Source organism: Schistocerca cancellata, chromosome 6, assembly GCF_023864275.1.
Source record: "Schistocerca cancellata isolate TAMUIC-IGC-003103 chromosome 6, iqSchCanc2.1, whole genome shotgun sequence".
NCBI lineage: Eukaryota > Metazoa > Arthropoda > Insecta > Orthoptera > Acrididae > Schistocerca > Schistocerca cancellata.
Genome location: NC_064631.1, coordinates 37,081,531 through 37,102,614, shown reverse-complemented (window position 1 = coordinate 37,102,614; position 21,084 = coordinate 37,081,531).

Sequence of the window (21,084 nt, the reverse complement as noted above, 5' to 3'; positions counted from 1 at the left end):
TCCTCCTGTTGTCATAGGTAGCTGCATATATAAGCTTCTTTACTAGCATAAGCAACCGTGAGCGGTTATTTTTAGGTTTCATCTCCTATTTAGCTGGTCTCTTGGTCTATCGATTTCATTTTTTGATATACGTTGATCCACGGTTGGGAATATATGGCCTATTTAGCCCCGACCCATATATAAAGCTTCTCGTATTCGTATGCGAATGCGAATTCAAGTAACTTCCCTTGTCTTGCGCATGTGCATAGACAATGGGTCAGGCCTGTAAGTGAGCGACCATTTGTAGCTGCAGTTTATGGCGGGTTATGGTCCATTGAACATAGGCCAGTGTGAGGTGGAGCGTACACTATTTAGTTAAGTAGTGGTTTCGACTTAATACATATGTATTGATTGTGTTTTCCTTTTCTTTTTCGTTAATAATGTTTAGCTATGGTGTTATTTTAATCATTGACAAAGTTCTTCTTAGGCACTTGTGGGTTTTATTGTTGTTCTGAAGAAGGTATAGTTATCTACGCCGAAACCTGGGATAACACTTAACACTAGGTGCTTTTTCCGCAATCGAGGCAGGTTTTTAGTTTTTTAATAAGTTAGTGTATAAGTGCAGATGTTTTTATTGGTGACTGAGGAAAGTGTACTGAACAGCAGTACATCAGTATTTACTTCATTTGCAGACTAATAATTATAGCTATTAGGTGCAGTATGTTTTAGGTAGATTAGTAGTTTGAAGTAAATGTGACAGGAGCAAGCTGTTAATGCCTATTTTCGCCTGGGCAGCAGGTAAGGTTTTGAAGTGTAGATGTGTGGATAAAAAACGGTTAGTTTGTGCTGACAGGTGTAGAACATTTAGTGCTACAGTTATGGCCATGCAGAAAACATCAGCTAGTAAATTATGTGACATATTTGAAGCAAAACTGTTAGACACAGAGAAAAAGCAACTAACACAATGAAGGGAGTACAAGCACCAATGATCACTATATTTGCACTTACACCCATAACACCTTGTATGCACATTAAGTGTGCTCAATGGCTCAGTGGTATGAAACAGTAAATAACTGTAAGTACTGGAAAAAGTAATTCGCAAATATCTGCAACACACTGGTAACTAAACACATGTGCATACCGCTTCCAGTAAGACCATGCCTATTAATGCACTGTGGTGTTCACACCAGTCTTCTGATTGATGAAAGTTTTACACCTTATACCCTACATAAGATGCACCAAAATATTCATCAGAGATTTGCACGTTTTGTAATACTCCTGTTCTTAATATCCCTTGCAACTTTAGTTATTTTTACAGAAAAGGGACAAACAGGGAGCGAATGTATACGTCAGGCTACCCTACACATCAGTCCATCATCATCGTCACCATCATCATCATCATCATCATCATAGAATTCGCTTCATGTTCACATCGTTGGCTTTGTCAAGTGATGATTTGGTTAGCACCTTCCAACCTAACACAGATATCGGGCTAAGCTACAGATCAATTCACCACGACATCCAAGATTTCTAAATGGAACACTATTGCATTTGAACTGTTTCTAGCATCGATAAATTTGGTAATTTACAGATGTTTAGCTACTTACAGATGTTGGTTGGCTGAATGGATGGAGGGGACCAAACACAAGGTCATCTGTCCCATCGGACTGGGTAAGGATGGGGAAGGAAGTCAGTCATGGCCTTTCACAGGAAACATCCGAGCATGTACCTGAAGCGATCTAGGGAAATCATGGAAAACCTTAATCAGGATGGCTGTACACGGGTTTGACCTGTCATCCTCTCAAATGCAAGTCCAGTGTGCTAACCACTGCGCCGCAACACACTGTTTACAGACATTCTTATCGCTCTGATGTAACCTAATACCAGGACAAAATAACGGTTTAATTTTTTTATTGAAATTTTGGTCAAAATGTGGTGCACAGTCACTACATGTCTTCTATCCTTCGCACCCATAGGCAAGTTTCCTTCGTGAAGTTTTGAAAGGGTACAGTACCGCCCGACATTGAAAATAGGTACAACATACTTCATTATTTTTGTCAGAACAACACATTTTTTTGTAAAATAACTCAATTTCAATTGATACAGCGAAGCCGGATACCAGTGTGGGAAAGAATGATAATTTATTTATTTAATTGATCACATGTGCACTCCCACAAAATAAATCCCTACGTCCAGTTTGGTGAGATCTTTTGAAATGAATGAATGTATGGTCGTCTGCTAACCGCAGATAGTGAATGTGAATATATGATCATCTTTGAGTCGATCCTTTGGCCACCTTTGGTGGGACCAAAGAGATGAAATTTACCTGAGCTTTGAGCGCCTGAAATGTGGCTGACCAATACGGTAGCAAGGTGCTCCCCCACTTCGACAGAGGTGTGAGAGGGCCTGAAGAACGGCCATGTTTCAGCACTCTGCCGCTGGATCTTGTGCTGTTAAGACCTGTCTTGGGTGTGCTCCGTAAAGACAAAAGAGTGGAGACATGGTATGCATGCGGAATATTTAAGAGTAGTTTGAAATAATAATTTCTCTATTTCAGGAACTTTTGTGGGGAGAATTAAATGTCAGGCGGGTAATATTAAGGGTATTGTAGTAATTGTCGGAAGTGACCAACGGTCACAATGAAACCACGTGTAGCAATAAGTTGAAATACTTCCGTGTGCTTAAGTTAAGCTGAATTACTAGTGTGTGTACAGTAAGTTGAAATATTTAAGAAATAGCGTGTGTACCATAAGTTGAAATATTTAAGAAATGGCGTGTGCAGGACTTGAAATTAGAGACGAGTACTTCTACGTGGTGAGTACTGTGTGAGTCTCAAACTGTGTATGAGACAAAAAGATAAAGAGAAGTACTCGTCCATGGTTATCAGTTGAGGACTCGCGTGTGTGATGAATACGTTCTTAATATTACTTTGCGTGATATGATACCGTGTGACGCTAGATTCAAACTCTGAGAGAGAAGCAAGGTGAGTCCACCGTCTATCCAGCAACGCCACTTGGCTTGCACTGCACAGGAAGACGTGCATATATCTCCAGAGTTCATAGTAGGAAAGTAGAATTACAAGGTGGGGCAGTGTCGTGTGAAACTGGGATAAATATTAATTGGAGTGGGAAAGCTGAAAGTGATAATGTTGTGACTATTCCCTGTGTAGTATTGCATATTGTAGTGTGGTGTATGTCATGTAATTTGGGTATGTGTGGTTTGCATGGGAGAGTAGCAAGGTAGTTACAAAAGATTAGTGGGTTATGCGTGTTCCTTTTGTACTGCTCGGTCTGGAGGAAAGTTTCGTGATGATGATTGTGAGAGTCGAAGTGTGAGAAATAATAAAAGATCCACCATCCTGTCCAGAAAGTGCACTGTAGCGTTAAATAATTATGAGACCATAAGGTAGAGAATCACCAATGTTAAGCCATGCCCACTGGGCGGAATTTCTCATGTGTTATTGTTGTAGGTTGTAGAATTTGTGTGTTTAGGTTATAGAATTTATCGGAATAAATAAGATAGTGAAAAGAAAAAGATTGGTGGCCTTTTCCTTCGAATTGTATGTTGTCATGATATCCAGAATTTATAATGTGTGCGCCAGTCATATTCAGTGCGATGGCCACGTGTTGATAAAAGCCGTTAAATAAAAAGGAAAGAAAATGTGGTACTGCCAGTGCGTGGTGAACAGTCAGAGTTCTGTAAATTACTGATAGTCAGATGCGTGTTTCCGTTGCGTATTATTCATACAGGAGGATAATTTGTAACTTCTTTGAGAGTACGAGAGTTCATATTACTCGATAAATAGGAATGAATCCACTCGCTTGGCAGACCACTCATCTTGCAGGCCTGACTGCTTGATGCCACAGTAAGAGCAAGGCATGTGGGTGGCTCTCAGTGTGATCATTGTATGTTGTTACGAGTAACTGTTAAGTGTGACTGTAATTTTGTGTGTGGTGTTAGCTGTGTGTTGGATGATAAGAGAAGGGAGAGGTTCCTGCACACTGCCTGCTCCTCTTGAATAGCACTAGAGGGGCTGCTCAGCTTAACATTCTAACCGACGGAGGATAACCATCAACAGTGTCACATGGCCTCACCTCATGAGACGCTGCAGGGAGGTTAGGAAATTAATACAGGACATTGACGCAATGACTGGTGATCAGTAACTTCACTCCACCACCCCTTCTGCCCCCCTGCTGTAGAGGCAAAGGGAACATTGACAACAGCATGCAGTATATACACATAGTCATCCATCCACGTGATGGCTACAACTGACAGTGCTTGACTTTGGTGATCTAGCAAGAAACGGTGTATTCACTGCAGCACAGCTGCTGGCAGTTTATCTAAAATGTATAGTTACTGGGTGGTCAGCCACTCTGAAGCTTTTTGAAACTGGATACTTTGAGTTCATAATACCACTTGTATACCAGCCACATGGGGTAGCAGTGAGGCAGTCAGTGAACTGTTGTAGATATCTGATGGGTGGTCAACGAAGCAGTATTGATAAGCGATACGGTTATTATTCAGTTTTACAATATGCATGCATGATGATGCCCAGAGGGGCCAACGCTTGCGTCATGTAAGCCATTTGTTATTGATGGGGAAGGTACTGTGGCCAGCACAAGGCGCAGCAGTGTCGTGCAGGCGAGTAAGAAAAGGAACCACTGGCAAGGCAAGGCCTGTGACACAAGCCAGTTGGTGTCACATTGCGACAGCCACATAAGGCATCCCATTACATTCGAGGTCATGACCTTGACATACTATAGAAGGGCAGTCCACCACAGCAACGTCTGACCTGAGCAGTGGCAAGCAACCAGGATTTTGCCTGCCAAAGTGATGGCAGATGAACAGCCTTGGGCAAACCTCCAGCATATAGGGCCAGCAGCAGCTCCAGTAGGCCCACCAAGGCTGGCCTGCTGATTAGAGGGCACTATCCCCACAGCATCAGATTTGGCACCGGCATCAGCGCTGCAGTTTGTAGCAGCAGAGTCTGGAGATGGTGACTAGTTCAGCCATGTAAGCTCATAGATTCATACACCTGTGGACTAGTGGAATGACATAGGTTGCTCTTTAGGACACTACTAACCCAAGGACATCACACAACACCCAGTCATCACGAGGCAGAGAAAATCCCTGACCCTGCCAGGAATCGAAGCCGGGAACCCGGGCGCGGGAAGCGAGAACGCTACCGCACGACCACGAGCTGCGGACGCGGCCTGTCACACCTTTGACTAAATATTACGAATATTTATACAATCTTGGACCATTATCCTTTTGCTAGAGGATCGGATTTTACGATAGCTGCATAGCTCGGATGTATCCAGACAACAACATTGCAATGGTCCTGCCTTCATGTTGCATCATTAAATTTCCACTCCCACTGTTACCTATGATGTAGTAATCTCCTGGTGTCACATAATATGTTGAGGGGTGGCAGCTGACCATTTTGCAAGTAGGTTCCTCTTTTTGGAATCTTGCGACTTGGTTAGTAAGGTGATTCAAAGTTTGTGTTTTCTTGGATTATGTACAGTGATATAATGGACTATACCTACAAGATGCTTAGAATGATTGGCAGGGCAGTAGAATGACAATTCTTCGAGAGGAAACACATGACTGAAGATTTATGGTTTGGTTGCTGTGGGACATCACAGTTACTAAAGAGGTTGGACATGTTAATGTGTCGGTGCACCACATTTCCGGGAGGAGCCCAGTAAGATCATTGGCGAAGGGGTTCTAAATTTTGATTTTAGAATGTACACAGATCGTCATTAAAACTGCAACAAAATCAAGATAGGATGCAACAATCTTCAGCTTGGCATGAAGTATATTATAAACTAAACTATGTCATCACATCCAGAGTGAGACGCCTAGGAAGGGAGTCAGCGAGGTTCTGGAAGATACAGACACAGATGTGGAGCTATGGAAACTCCAGTGCTGTGACCTGCTATGTTTCTTAGTTGGGAATCCATGGCATCTATGGCCCAGTCGAGGTGGCCCCACATATTCTCAGTTGGGTATAAATGCAGGGTGTATGGTAAACCCAACCTGTTACTCTTTGAACCACACACACACACACACACTACAAGCTGTGTCACATGCTAAATTGTCCTGCTGGTAGGTGCCATTGGTCTGAGGAAAGACGAACTGGATGTAGGAGTAAATACAGCCCTCAATGATAGATGCATACTTGTGTTGATCCATTGTGCTTTCCAGAATGAAGAGATCAATAACGGAATACCACGAAATCATTTCCCAGATCATAACACACCCTCCTGGCTGCAGGCTCCTTGCTTTTAGATGTTTCACTCCATGTGTGCTAAATGTCATCTGTCCTAGGGAGCATAAACGTTACTCATCTGCAAAGGCCACCTGTCGCTATTCGCTGGACGTCCAGTTGCCGTACTGGTGTGAAAATTCCATTCTTCGTTGCAGCTGAACAGCGTTCCGCATGAGTGCATAAACGAAGTGCCTGCTGCAGAGACCCACACATAGCAATGTCATTGAGGATGCACTGTTCGTAGCCCCTTGGTTCATCTGGGCGGTCAGTTGCTCAACAGCTGCACATCTTTACCTATATATGTTTCCACTGCCGTTGTTCATTTCCATCATCTATGGCTCATGGTGCATCATAGTTTCCTCGGTGTCAGATTTGGATTCCGCCATTTTGCATTGCACAACGTACATTAGCCACGGCAGCACATGAACAGTTTGGAAACTTAGCCTTTCCGCAATTGCTCCCACCCTTAGCCTCATAGTTAATGATCATGCCCTTTTGGACGCCAGAGAATTCGCTCTTTTCTGCAGTACGACGACGACTGCACTATTTTCCAAGCTTTATATACCCTTCTCTGCTTGTGCTAGCACCTGCCATCTGTGTGTGATTATTGTACGTTTTTGACTGGACCGTGTATAGATGTGATGTCTTATGCATATAAGGAAAGAACAGGTGTGTCACACATTAATATTTTCTGGACGCTGTTTGTGTGTGGGAAGATCGTATTACGTCACATGTAAGAAGCAGCAACGTCTGCCAACTAATGTCGGTATTCGACAGCTCAGGATCCTGGCCTATCGAGATTGCAGTTCGTCATTCCGCGCTACTGCTGCCCACGGTCGAAATTCAACGACTCTCACGCGAATACGGAATCGAGTGGTGTACTTCAAACCGTACAGGAGTTCATCAGCCCCACGTGATTAGCACCTGAGGGGATGGACATACTGTTCGCTCAGCCATGCAGGACCACGCAGTCATGTCAGATATCTTCAGTCAGGAAATGGGCTTGTTTTCAGCACAATAAGAATGCACACGAGCCGTACAATTGTGTCTAAAGCAAGGGATGTCAGAAAAGCCACTTTTGTTAAGGCTTCATTTTATTCTGCAGCAGAGAGTGGCGTGCCAACAATGGTGCACTCAGTGATAACACTGAACACAGTAGTAGCACTAAGTCATGTTTTCACACGAGTCCCAGTTCTGTGTACGATGTATGTATGTAACCACGTGTGCAAGTTCCGAGGAAAAGAAACTTTTCCAGACAGCAGTCTTCATTCTCGTGTGGGCACAGCACACGCCGTAATGATACAGAGTACCACTGGGTACACAATACGAACACCGCTAATTCCCACAGCCACGATTTGAACACTAGACATCACATTTATGACTTGTTAAGTCCACTGGCTGCGCGTTATACTCGAGGGCACTGTGTTTCAACAAGATACAGCCAGACCACATGTTGATAATGCTGTCTTCTTCTCCCTTTACTGTTCCCTGGCCAGTTCGTTCTTCAAATCACTCAGCCAGTGATCTGACAGTGGGCTGCCTAGAATGACACGTCACTATTCGCTAGCCACCACCACTGATGCAGTCTGTAATGGAGCTGGAGCAAAATGTAGCGACGTACCCAAGTTCAGTTCTACTTTTTGCCCAGATGCGTTGAGCACCACTGTTTCTGCCAGAAGTGACAGCTCTGAGCAGTATATTTCACATTATGTATAGCCCTAAGTACTCTATAAATAAAATCGTGTATTGTTGCTACTATACTGTGCACGCACAATTAGTAAAGTTTCTTTATTCAAATTACACACCTCCCCTGGTGTTGTTGTTTTGTGGGCAACAGTCTGCATCTGCAATCAACTGCAGTGCTACGTTAAACGTAAATTTCGTGCAAAAATTGGTTTATGGAGCCACTCGAGAGCTGTACACAAACTGAACCGAGTATGGTAAGATGGGAAACAGCTGAGAGGTGGCATGAGCCCCCTCTCATATTTCTATCTTACGATTTTCCTCTCTAATTGCATGCAGTGAAAAGTCGCTATTCCTTCACACGCGGACTTCCCACGCAGCGTCTCTCGTCACCTGGGTGGTCCGGTGACAGGCGGGCTCTGCTGATCTCTGGAAAGCGTTAAGCCGCCGGGTGTGAGGAAGTCGAGTGAATGCTTTGCAGACGCCGACATTGTCAAAAGACACGCCCGGAGGGGTCTGAAGTAGGGGCTGGGCTAGAGGTTCCGTTACTTCGCAGAAACTTAGCGAAAACACTTTCTGGCGGGCTACCAGCGAGGCGTGGGAATGACTTGTGTACCCAGGCAGTTGTGGCGGGAAAATTCCCGCGCTTTCTGCAAAATAGTAACTGTGATTGGCTTGCTCAGGGCATAGCTCCGTGACGTAGCAAAATCAGCGCAGAAATTGGCGCCAAGAATCTCCATTGGTGGAATGGTAGTGCTCCAGCAATAGAGTGGAATTTTCCGCCGGTTTTCGAGTTGCTGATTGGAACGTTTAACCACGGCCACTGTCGTGGGGGCGGGAATGTTGTGTGTTCGGCCTGTACGGGTGCTCTAGGTAGTCGGCTCTCGCCTTTCGGTCGAGGACGTCGAAGCAACGAGCCATCGCCTCCGGTGCGCCAGATCGTGTTCTGGCAGTTAAGAAGGCAGTTTGGTAAGGTATGTCCGCAGCACCGGCAGACAGGGATTTTCCTAGGTGATAATCAGAGCTCAGCAGAGCGTGCCTGTTCGTCTTTTTCTAACTTTGTTCTGTCTTGGGTAGCAGCAATTAATGTTGGGTTGGCTATGTGTTTTCTCTAAGATTTGAGTTGCAAGGAATTGGCTGCACATACCACTCCGTCATAATCCTCACAATCTAGTTTAGGGACAACTTCACATTCACAGCGTTTGTTTGAGTATCCAATTTGAGCCAATTTGATGTATTGTAAATGTTTCATGTGTTTTTGTTTATTATTTTGTGTTTAGTATTAATAAATCATATTGTTATTTTGGACAGAACTTTCATTCTGTTAATCGGTAGAGCAACCCTATCATTCCTCACTATGTTAATGAAACCTTCGTTTATTTAACTTAAGTATGAAATTAAATTATTGCAGGTGCCAAACTCTCTTCTACTCCACTGGCAGGGTTGATTAGAGTAAGTTCGCGTATTTTTTTTATCCTTGAGCAACAGCAAAAGTCGGAGTTAGAATAGGGGGGGCTCAGAGCATCATTTACATATGTAGATTCTAGAAGAATTTAATGTTAAATACACTGCTAGCCCCGGCACCTCGCACACCTATAGTAGTAAGCGAATGATGGAGAACGGTGACTGTGGCGGTAGCTGGCCTTATTTTGTTGTTCCCTCTTTACATGTGTCTGTTTCGTAATTAATGCAGAGCAGCGTAGGAGGGTTAGTGCAGAAGCCGAGGCTCTGACTGTCTCCGGCAGCCGCGCACTCCGCGCCGGGCCCGTACCGGCGGCCGTTCCGGTCGCTTCTTGCTGGCCCCGGCGCCATTGTTCGCCATGAATCAGCAGCGAGCGGGCCGGCCTTCTTGCTGCCAGCACGAGATTAATTTTCATACAGGCCGCTGTTTGCCTGCTAACCGACGCTTTTGTTACGACTGTCAGTCCATTCCTGGGCAGAAAACACGAGCGCCTCACCGCTGTTAGCGTCCGCCCTGTGGCGTGCGCTGCTTTTCTTCTGCAGAACTCGCAAAGCCAGTGATTTGTGGGACCACAGCAGGGCGAGCGTTTTGAAGGTCGGGAGCTTGGTAAACAAACGGCGGAACTACCGGCGTATCTTCTCAGCTTTTGTGAAAACAAGTTTTTATTTCTCCACTTATACACCAAAATGCACAGCACAAATCGCAGACTAATGCAATAACACGTTGACGCAGTTATTGTCACTGTGGGAACAGCTCAACAAAGCGAAACATCTACTGCAATGTGTTGTTCAAATGGCACATCCAGAATCGTAACGAAAACTGAAAAAAACTTTTCAACTGCCAAAATCGCTAAAATCATTTATTCATATACACTGAAGCGCCAAAGAAGGTCGTATTATAGGTCTGCGTATTCAAGTACAGTGATACGTAAACAGGCAGAATACGACGCTGCGGTCGACAACGCCTATATAGGACAACAATACCTGGCGCAGGTGTTAGATCAGTTACTGCTGCTACAATGGAAGGTTATAGAGCAGGGGCGGGCAGGAATCCTGCACATGTGCGGTGCACTTGCACGCGTGCAGTTAACAGGTGTTCCGCGTGCACACAGGGGCAAGCTGGCTACCCGCTTATCTCCCATCCCCACCATACCTTCTGTCCGCTCCTTCCTCTGTAATGCGTTTTGTGTCGTAGCTTGCTTTATTGAGTGAATGAATAAGGTTAGTAGGAGTGCTTGAAAGAATTCATGGTTTGAAAGAGTACCTATTACCTACGATACGTTATATTTAATTATCACAGGTGGAGTTTACAATACGTTTAATATCTGGAACAAAATTTCTACATACAGACAAACACAAACAGCAACGTCAATTTTCATCACTGATGTTTGCTCATAACTGAGACTTATTAAATCAGCAAATGGTTTTCCAGCTCTCGCTATATTAAGCGCAGTCTTATAACTTGCACATACCGCTGGGCTATTATTGTTGTCGTCCTGAAAACTTGAAAACAGTGCTCCATAAAATGTTAAATCAGTTTGATGAGAGACATGACGAGTGAAAGTCGCAGATCTCTCTTGACAACAGCAACTACGACAAATTCAAATGGCTCTGAGCATTATGGGAGTTAACTGCTGTGGTCATCAGTCCCTTAGAACTTAGAACTACTTAAACCTAACTAACCTAAGGACATCACACACATCCATGCCCGAGGCAGGATTCGAACCTGCGACCATAGCGGTCGCACGGTTCCACACTGTAGTGCCTACAACCGCTCGGCCACTCCGGCCGGCCAACTACGACAGATTCATCTGGTATCGTCAGATCGCTCTTCTTAAGCTCAGTCAATTCCCCATCCGCTCAGAATCCGACAATAAATTGTACTCGTCCTTGTGAAATTTATTATAATGGCCTTCAATACTAAACTTCCGTTGACCAGCGAGAATACTGCCACATATTAAACATTTCGAATTTTCACGTTTTTGCACAAAGAAAAAATGATTCTCCCATTACTTTTTAAAAGATAGCAAATCTCCACTTCTCCGTTTCTTGAAATACAACGTTCACTACATAGTGCTCGCTTCGCATCAACGTCCGCAGCTTAGCCTGGCTCTACACTGCCGCAACCTGTCGGCTGTCGCCACAGCCCCGGTCGACGCCTGCACGCGAGCAGCACACGTGCAGCGCTGTGCGCTCGTGAGCCGCGTGCAACGTTTGCCCGCCCCTGTTATAGAGGTTTAAGTGAGTTTGAACGTGGTGTTATAGTCGGCGCACGAGCGATGGCACACATCATCTCCGTGATAGCGATGACTCGAGGATTTTCTCGTACTACCATTTCACGAGTGTACCACGAATATCAGGAATCCGGTCAAGTGTCAGATCTGCGACATCGCTGCGGCCGGAAAGAGATCCTGCAAGAACGGGACCAACGACGACTGAAGAGAATCGTTCAATGTGACAGAAGTGCAACCCTTCCGTAAGTTTCTGCAAATTTCAATGTTAGGCCATCAACAAGTGTCAGTGTGCGAATCATTCAATGAAACATCATCGATACGGGCTTTCGGATCCGAAGACCGACTCTTGTACTTTTGAGGACTGCACGACACAAAGCTTTTCGTCTCGCCTGGTCCCGTTAACACCGACATTAGACTGTTGATGACTGGAAACACGTTGCCTGGTCGGACGAGTCTCGTTTCAAACTGTATCGAGCGGATAGACGTCCACGTGTATGAAGACAACCTCATCAATCCATGGACCCTGTTTGTCAACAGTGAACTATTCAGGCTCGTGGAGGCTCTATAATGGTATGAGGCGTGTGCAGTTGGAGTGGTATGGAACTTCTGATACTGCTAGATAAGTCTGTGACACGTGGCACGTATGTAAGCATCCTATATGATAACCTGCATCCATTCATGTCCATTGTGCATTCAGACGAACATGGGCAATTCCAGCAGGACAATGCGACGCTCCATACGTTCAGAATTGCTACAGAGTGGCTCCAGGAACACTCTTCTGAATATAAAAACTTCCGCTGGCCACCAAAATCCCCAGACAAAAAAATTACTGAGGATAGCTGGATGCCCTGCAACGTGCTGTTCAGAAGAGATCTCCGTCCCTTCGTACTCCTACGGATTTATGGACAGCCCTGCAGGATTCATGCTGTCAGTTCCCTCCAGCACTACTTCAGACATTACTGGAATCCATACTTCGTTGTGTTGGGGCACTTCTGCGCGTCCGCGGGGGCCCTACACGTTATCAGGCAGGGGCACCACTTCCTTTGACTCTTCAGTGCAGATTACCGGTTTCGACAGTTCTCTATTGCCATCTTTTGGTCTACAAAAGATGGGAACGAAAATGCTAGGATAGTGCAAATAACAGAACAAACATCATTGTAGCCAAGATTTACAATTCATGGAATAACAACATACGTATGTTTACATCATTACACAATCTTCTCCTTCGGTATAGTAAGTGGTGGTACACAATGTGTGTCCATATTGGGATCCAGAGGTGTACTAGAAGTCGCCATGTCCGTTAAAAAATTGAAAACTCTGTACACACATGTTATTGCGGCGATTACAAGCGCCCACATTCATCATCATGCTACAACTGACAGAGCCCAGCGTAATCATGGGTAAGCTCATGTAAACGTCGGAACTGACAACGAAAGCATAAATATTAATTAGCTCCGTAGTTGGTACATATACTTTGAATGTATTCGTGATGAAATATTCTATCTGTGACTGTAAATGTCGAGGTACTCCTGAATGTATTAAAATCAATCTATACACGTTACCATAAACCGTACAAATGCGAGCTTTTAAGTGGGTCTGCGTTCTCGTGTTGTGATTTTCTGTATAGGAAAGTTTGGAAAAGAATCCTACGGTAAGGATGAAAGCTGAAGAAATGAATTACAATTTGTACCGTGGCCGGGACTCGAACCCGGTTCCCATTGTTTACTATGGAGAAATGCTGACATTTTTCTGCACGCTACGACTCAGTTTTTTTTTTTTTTTTTGTTAGAGGAACCTTTCCGGCGTCCAAAAGGAGGGAGGGGTGGGGGAAAAGTGGGCAGGGGTCACAAGTCACAACCAGAGGCCTGGCCATCATGTCCCGTTCCGTTCCACCGTCTAGGAAACAGGGAAAGCGTAGGGGTCGTGGAGGGAGGTACAATGAACATAGTTTATAGGGAAATCCCACGGCCAACCGGATCGCGTGGCGCCAAGTTTTCGTAGTTCAAAAATTGTGCGTTGTCGACCTACACAAGATTAGTAATTTTGGTTACTACTGGCATCAGCTGTCCAGGATTAAAATATCGTGACACAATTTTTCTCCACCCTGTATATGGACGCTACAGCATGTGCAGACTGTGTTGTGAACAGGGTCTGTAGTAAAGAAGTAATAAATTAAAACGTCGCTTCTGACGGTGAAGCTTTACTACATGAACAGCGAACACTATTTTGTGGGGGTGAGTGAGGTGGGGGTGGTGAAGCGAGAAAAAAATTTCCTAAATGTTAGAAGTTTTGGTAAAGTTTGTTGAATATCACAAAGTGTTCCAGTTATCAAATACTGAATAAATAAGGACCAGGTATTTGCGCGCCCTCAGTTACGCTGCCTCAAGAAGAACACAAAGTTCCCAAATGTAATGTACTGTACTTTTAACATATGGTTATAGTTCTTAATGAGTAGGTTATGACAACAGTTAGAATTTTTAAATTCGAGTAATAAATGAAAAGCGCTAGTTTGCTTTGTTCTACGGTATTAAGTTATTGAGTTAACCGGTTTTCGGCTTACAAGGCCATCATCAGACAGTTACTGACACTTGACGCCAAAGAAGTTACAATGTTTACAAACGGCATTGGAAAAGAAGTTACACATCTAGATGATAGTGTAGCGATAATGCAATGTAAAATGTAAAAAGTTGAATAATAAAGAAATATAAAGGGAGTAAACAGGAACAAAAGTTTAAAACAGATCTGGAATAGCATGCCTACGTAGCAGTTTACATTTATACACAAAACTAATAAAATTAAATTAGTACATGACAAGGCTACTTCGACAGGTAGTAAACATGGACAGTGATGCACAAAACAGTCAATAGAAAAAAATATCAGTTGTAACTACAGAATATATGAAGAACTTAAGCATTATCAATAAGGTAAACAGAAATGAATAAACACAGGAAAATGGAGGAATGTGAGGAAACATATAGTTAATGCCATCTCTTAGAGTGTGGTGACACTGCATTTTAAAAAGTAAAAAGTTGAACAATATACAATTATAAAAGGGGAAAACAGGAAAAACATTAAAACTATACTAAAAAACTGTGCCTCTATAAGCCGGCCGCGGTGGTCTCGCGGTTCTAGGCGCTCAGTCCGGAGCCGCGCGACTGCCACGGTCGCAGGTTCGAATCCTGCCTCGGGCATGGATATGTGTAATGTCCTTAGGTTAGTTAGGTTTCAGTAGTTCTAAGTTCTAGGGGACTGATGACCTAAGATGTTAAGTCCCATAGTGCTCAGAGCCATTTGAACCATTTGTGCCTCTATAAGAGCTAGTATTAAATAAGTGAAGCGAATAAAAATAAAACAGTACTTGACAAGACAACTTCAAAGAGTTTAAAACATGGAAAGTAACACAAGTAACAATTGCAGCTATAAGCTATTAGGATTACACAGGCAATTACAATAAAATAAAAGAATTCCAAGTATATGGGAATATGAAGGAACAGCCAGAGAGGGAAGTAATAGAGAAACTAAGAATATTATGTGAAGTTTAGATGAGGGGAAGTATTAAGTTGTATCAGGTCATTTGAGGTTAGATCTTCACTGTGAGCTAGATGTTTGTTGATTTCCGGTCTTCTGGTTCAAAAAATCGTTCAAACGGCGCTAAGCACTATGGGACTTAACATCTGAGGTCATCAGTCCCATAGACTTAGAACTACTTAACTAACCTAAGCACATCACACACATCCATTCCCGATGCAGGATTCGAACCTGCGACCGTAGCAGCCGTGTGGTTCCGGACTGAAGCGCCTAGAACCGCTCGACCACAGTGGCCGGCTGGTCTTCTGGCAGATTGACTTTTTTGATTGTGGTTGCTGAGTGGAAGACATGTGACCCTGGCTGGTAGTTGTGGCCCTCACTCTGTCGAGTCAGAATTCTGCAACCTCCAGCTGTGTTCGTGTCTAGCCAGCTTTGTTGCTATATCTCTGCCTGACTAACCAATGTAAAACTTGTCACAGTCAGAAAAGGTAATTTTGTATACCCCACTGTTGGCTAATAACTGGATCTTATGTTTACTAATGGAAATACATTGGTCTTTGGTGTTTCTAATACAGCAGGAAATCCTATACTTCCTTCAAATTCGGCCAATATCGACGTGAAATAACGAAAATCACATTGTTGTTGCCCCTGCGTACCGTTAGGTAGGAGACCTGAAACTGGTAGCGGGTTCCAACATAGTTGCTTACTAATATAGATGTGTTTAATACACATTTATCGGCAACTGGGTAACAGTCCACGTCAGCTGATATCCTTAGTAACTATTCAAAAATGATTGTAAAATCTTCTGATTTGTTACTGAGTAAAAATCTTCCGACTGCTATTGATGTGCCGTCGTCATTTCGTCGATACTGTTGGGTTGTTGTGGGGGAGGAGACCAGACAGCGAGGTTATCGGTCTCATCGGATTAGGGAAGGATGGGGAAGGAAGTCGGCCGTGCCCTTTTAAAGGAACCATCCCGGCATTTGCCAGGAGCGATTTACGGAAATCACGGAAAACCTAAATCAGAATGGCTGGACGCGGGATTGAACCGTCACCCTCCCGAACGTGGGTCCAGTGTGCTAACCACTGCGCCACCTCGCTCGTGTAATCAGATTGTCAAAGAGACGAGGAATCCAAAATATTTCTATTGTTTGTGCCGCCGCTGCTCTTTCCTAGCAGTTACTACTCGATCACAATATTATTCCACTTGATCTTCCGTGGCTGTTATCCGAAACACGCCGGGACGTTACAATAAACAAGTGCAGTGGTTGGTAAGGAAAGCGTTTCGAACTGTAAATGCAATCAACGTTGTTGTGCACATAGTATCAAGTGTTTCAGAGTGTTCCCGTGAAATACCGCGATAAAAACTAGCGATAAGCCGACCCAAAGGCGCTGAGTCCCACCTGCAGTAATATTGTGGTTGAGTTGTATTTATGTTCCTCGCTCGCCATCCTATGGGTCTATAACCGCCACAGCGAGTAGCCACAAAGGCACGAGCTTATTGCTTTTCAGTGTAGGTTTTCAGCGTCTACTCAATAACGACAGCTTTCCAATAGCAGACTGAAAATTTTCACCCAGTAACTCCACTTGTCCGGAAAAGCGCAGGGAATTAAACTATTTTATAAGGGGACGTGCCACTGTTATTCGACAGTGTTCAGCCGTCCAGGTACACGAGTGAAATTCTGAAAGAGATTCCGGGAGGGAATTATCGATAAGCGGATAACTGAAGACCTGTGCAAGCCTCATCATCATCGAGTAACTACTGTAACTCACGTTCATTTGAACATTTTTGCTGCCCTCGACACTCTGTCTCCCTCTGCCGGTTTTACCCTCCACATTTCCCTCCGTACTAAACCAACGATTCTTTGGTGTCTCAGGATGTGTCCTATCAACCGATCCCTCCTTTTAGTCAAGTTATGACACAAATTAAATTGTTCTTCTCTACTATTCTATTCCCTAATTCCTCAATCCCGCGTCCGGCTATCCTGATTGAGGTTTCCCGTGATTTCCCTGAATCGCTCCAGGCAAATGCAGGGATGGTTCCTTTGAAAGGGTACGGCCGACTTCCTTCCCTAATCCGATGAGACCGATGACCTTGCTGTTAGGTCTCTTCCCCCAAACAACCCAACCCTAACCTAACTCATTAGTTAGGGGATCTACCCATGTAATCATCAGCATTATCATGTAGCTCCACATTTCAAAAGCTTCTATTCTCCCCTTGTCTGATCTGCTTATTCACGTTTCACTTCCGTACAAGGATACTCACCAGACAGATGACTTCGGAAAAGACGTCCTAACGCATCAATTTACATTTGATGTTAACAAATTTCTCTTCTTCATAATCGCTTTTCATGCCGTTTGTAATCTAGATTTACTTCTTACTTCAACCTATATCAGTTATTTTACTGCCAAAGTAACAAAAATCAACTACTACATTTAGTGTGTACAGGGTGTTTCAAAAATGACCGGTATATTTGAAACGGCAATAAAAACTAAACGAGCAGTGATAGAAATACACCGTTTGTTGCAATATGCTTGGGACAACAGTACATTTTCAGGCAGGCAAACTTTCGAAATTACAGTAGTTACAATTTTCAACAACAGATGGCGCTGCGGTCTGGGAAACTCTATAGTACGATATTTTCCACATACCCACCATGCGTAGCAATAATATGGCGTAGTCTCTGAATGAAATTACCCGAAAACTTTGACAACGAGCCTGGCGGAATGGCTTCACATGCAGATGAGATGTACTGCTTCAGCTGTTCAATTGTTTCTGGGTTCTGGCGGTACACCTGGTCTTTCAAGTGTCCCCATAGAAAGAAGTCACGGGGGTTCATGTCTGGCGAATAGGGAGGCCAATCCACGCCGCCTCCTGTATGTTTCGGATAGCCCAAAGCAATCACACGATCATCGAAATATTCATTCAGGAAATTAAAGACGTCGGCCGTGCGATGTGGCCGGGCACCATCTTGCATAAACCACGAGGTGTTCGCAGTGTCGTCTAAGGCAGTTTGTACCGCCACAAATTCACGAAGAATGTCCAGATAGCGTGATGCAGTAATCGTTTCGGATCTGGAAAATGGGCCAATGATTCCTTTGGAAGAAATGGCGGCCCAGACCAGTACTTTTGAGGATGCAGGGACGATGGGACTGCAACATGGGGCTTTTCGGTTCCCCATATGCGCCAGTTCTGTTTATTGACGAAGCCATCCAGGTAAAAATAAGCTTCGTCAGTAAACCAAATGCTGCCCACATGCATATCGCCGTCATCAATCCTGTGCACTATATCGTTAGCGAATGTCTCTCGTGCAGCAATGGTAGCGGCGCTGAGGGGTTGCCGCGTTTGAATTTTGTACGGATAGAGGTGTAAACTCTGGCGCATGAGACGATACGTGGACGTTGGCGTCATTTGGACCGCAGCTGCAACACGGCGAACGGAAACCCGAGGCCGCTGTCGGATCACCTGCTGCACTAGCTGCGCGTTGCCCTCTGTGGTTGCCGTACGCGGTCGCCCTACCTTTCCAGCACGTTCATCCGTCACGTTCCCAGTCCGTTGAAATTTTTCAAACAGATCCTTTATTGTATCGCTTTTCGGTCCTTTGGTTACATTAAACCTCCGTTTAAAACTTCGTCTTGTTGCAACAACACTGTGTTCTAGGCGGTGGAATTCCAACACCAGAAAAATCCTCTGTTCTAAGGAATAAACCATGTTGTCCACAGCACACTTGCACGTTGTGAACAGCACACGCTTACAGCAGAAAGACGACGTACAGAATGGCGCACCCACAGACTGCGTTGTCTTCTGTATCTTTCACATCACTTGCAGCGCCATCTGTTGTTGAAAATTGTAACTACTGTAATTTCGAAAGTTTGTCCGCCTGAAAATGTACTGTTGTCCCAAGCATATTGCAACAAACGGTGTATTTCTATCGCTGCTCGTTTAGATTTTATTGCCGTTTCAAATATACCGGTCATTTTTGAAACACCCTGTAAATTCATACTCTAATTCCCTCAGCGTCTTATGATTTAATTCGACTACGTTCCGTGACCCTTATTTGCTTTTGTTAATCTTCGCCTCATATCCTCCTTTCAAGACGCTACCCTTTCCATTCAACTGCACTTTGAAGTAATTTGCTGTCTCTGACACAACGGCAATGTCGCATCAAATTACATATTCAAAAATTTTCGGAAATGTGAACACGATCAGAAACCAACGATGTCACTTTTTGCTTTGTTTTGTTTGTGTACAGTTGTTGACACGGAGGAGCTGCGGGTAGGGGAACGTGCGGATCCCGCCTGCGGAGGGCCTCCGAGGCGGCGGCCCGGCGCGCTCAGCACTTCCCGAGAGAAATCCCGGATCAGGCCGCTCGCAACTCGCAGCGGGCTTCTGACTGCCGTCTGCTCCAGCCTCTTGTGCGCCGTACTTCCGGACGGGATCACAGTTTCTGCCGCTACATATTGCAAAACCTTCATGTGGGCGTCAGGATCTGAGACCTGAGGCCGTGCTCCCAGCTGCTGTTTGTTTTTCCTTTTACGAAATGTATGGAGTTAGCATGTTTGTATACTACTGGTATCGAAGATGATAACATACCATCGAAGACGATAATACAGCGAATGTTTATTCAGAGAGGGGCTGTTGCACAATGTGTACCAGGCTGAAAGCTAGTTGGCAAACAGTCGATTTCTGGCATAGCTAAGCTACTAAACATGAATTTAAAAATGATTCTAGAGTGTGATCTTTCTTTCTTAGTAACAAAACAATAATTCCCTCGAAATTACATTTGTTCTCTCAGTTTCTTTTTGTGCTGACTAATATGTTCAGGCATGTATATGAAAATAGTCAAGGACAAAAGATTTGCCGGCCGGAGTGGCCGAGCGGTTCTAGGCGCTTCAGTCAGGAACCGCGCTACCGCTACAGTCGCAGGTTCGAATCCTGCCTCGGGCATGGATGTGTATGATGTCCTTAGGTTGGTTAGGTTTAAGTAGTTCTAAGTTCTAGGGGACCGATGACCTCAGATGTTAATTCCATAGTGCTCAGAGCCATTTTTTGAACAAAAGATTTTTTCTCCTTTTTTATCTCGGAATCGAACCACTTACAGTGCATGAGGAAGATGAAGAAAATTAGAAATTTGTGGTAAGGTCTTATGGGACCAGACTGCTGAGGTCATCGGTCCCACCACTTAATCTAACTTGAACTAACTTACGCTAAGGACGACACACACACACACACACACCGTCAGGTGGCTTGCGGAGTATGGATGTAGATGTAGATGTAGACACACACACACACACACACACATCCATGCCCGAGGGAGGATTCGAACCTTCGACTGGGGACCGCGCGGACCGTGACAAGGTGCCCTGGACCACGCGGCTACGATGAAAAAAGATTGAAATATAACTGTGATATTTATCCACCTGCATAAAGTGATAGCCAACTGCCTTCACATATGACGTCATCAGAAGAGTGCTAAACTAGCGAGTGCAATGCTCGCTATGCATCAATAAAACAGCTGATCTTAATATTTGCATATCAACTGAATGATCATAAGCTTCAACCACTGTATTGCAATGGAACACCGTGACAAATTAGATATGCTGATGAACTGCTTATATTTAGTCTCAGCATGTTACGTAACCAGGAAAAGTACTATGACGTATGTAGAGTCTAGAATTAAAATTAAATCTGAAAACAATAGATATTTATTCGCTCAAATAAACGAATACAACTCACACTAAATGATGGAGACTTCATATATAAATCAGTACAAAAACACGTACAATGTCATTGCGCAAGGGTCTCTAGATTCTCGAATTCAATACAAAATCTCCGTAGCGTTTTGTCTATGTGCCAAATTACTTGCAAGGCTGCTAGGCAAAGCGCTATAAGCTTTACTCCTCTGTGGATCTTGTAAACTCAAA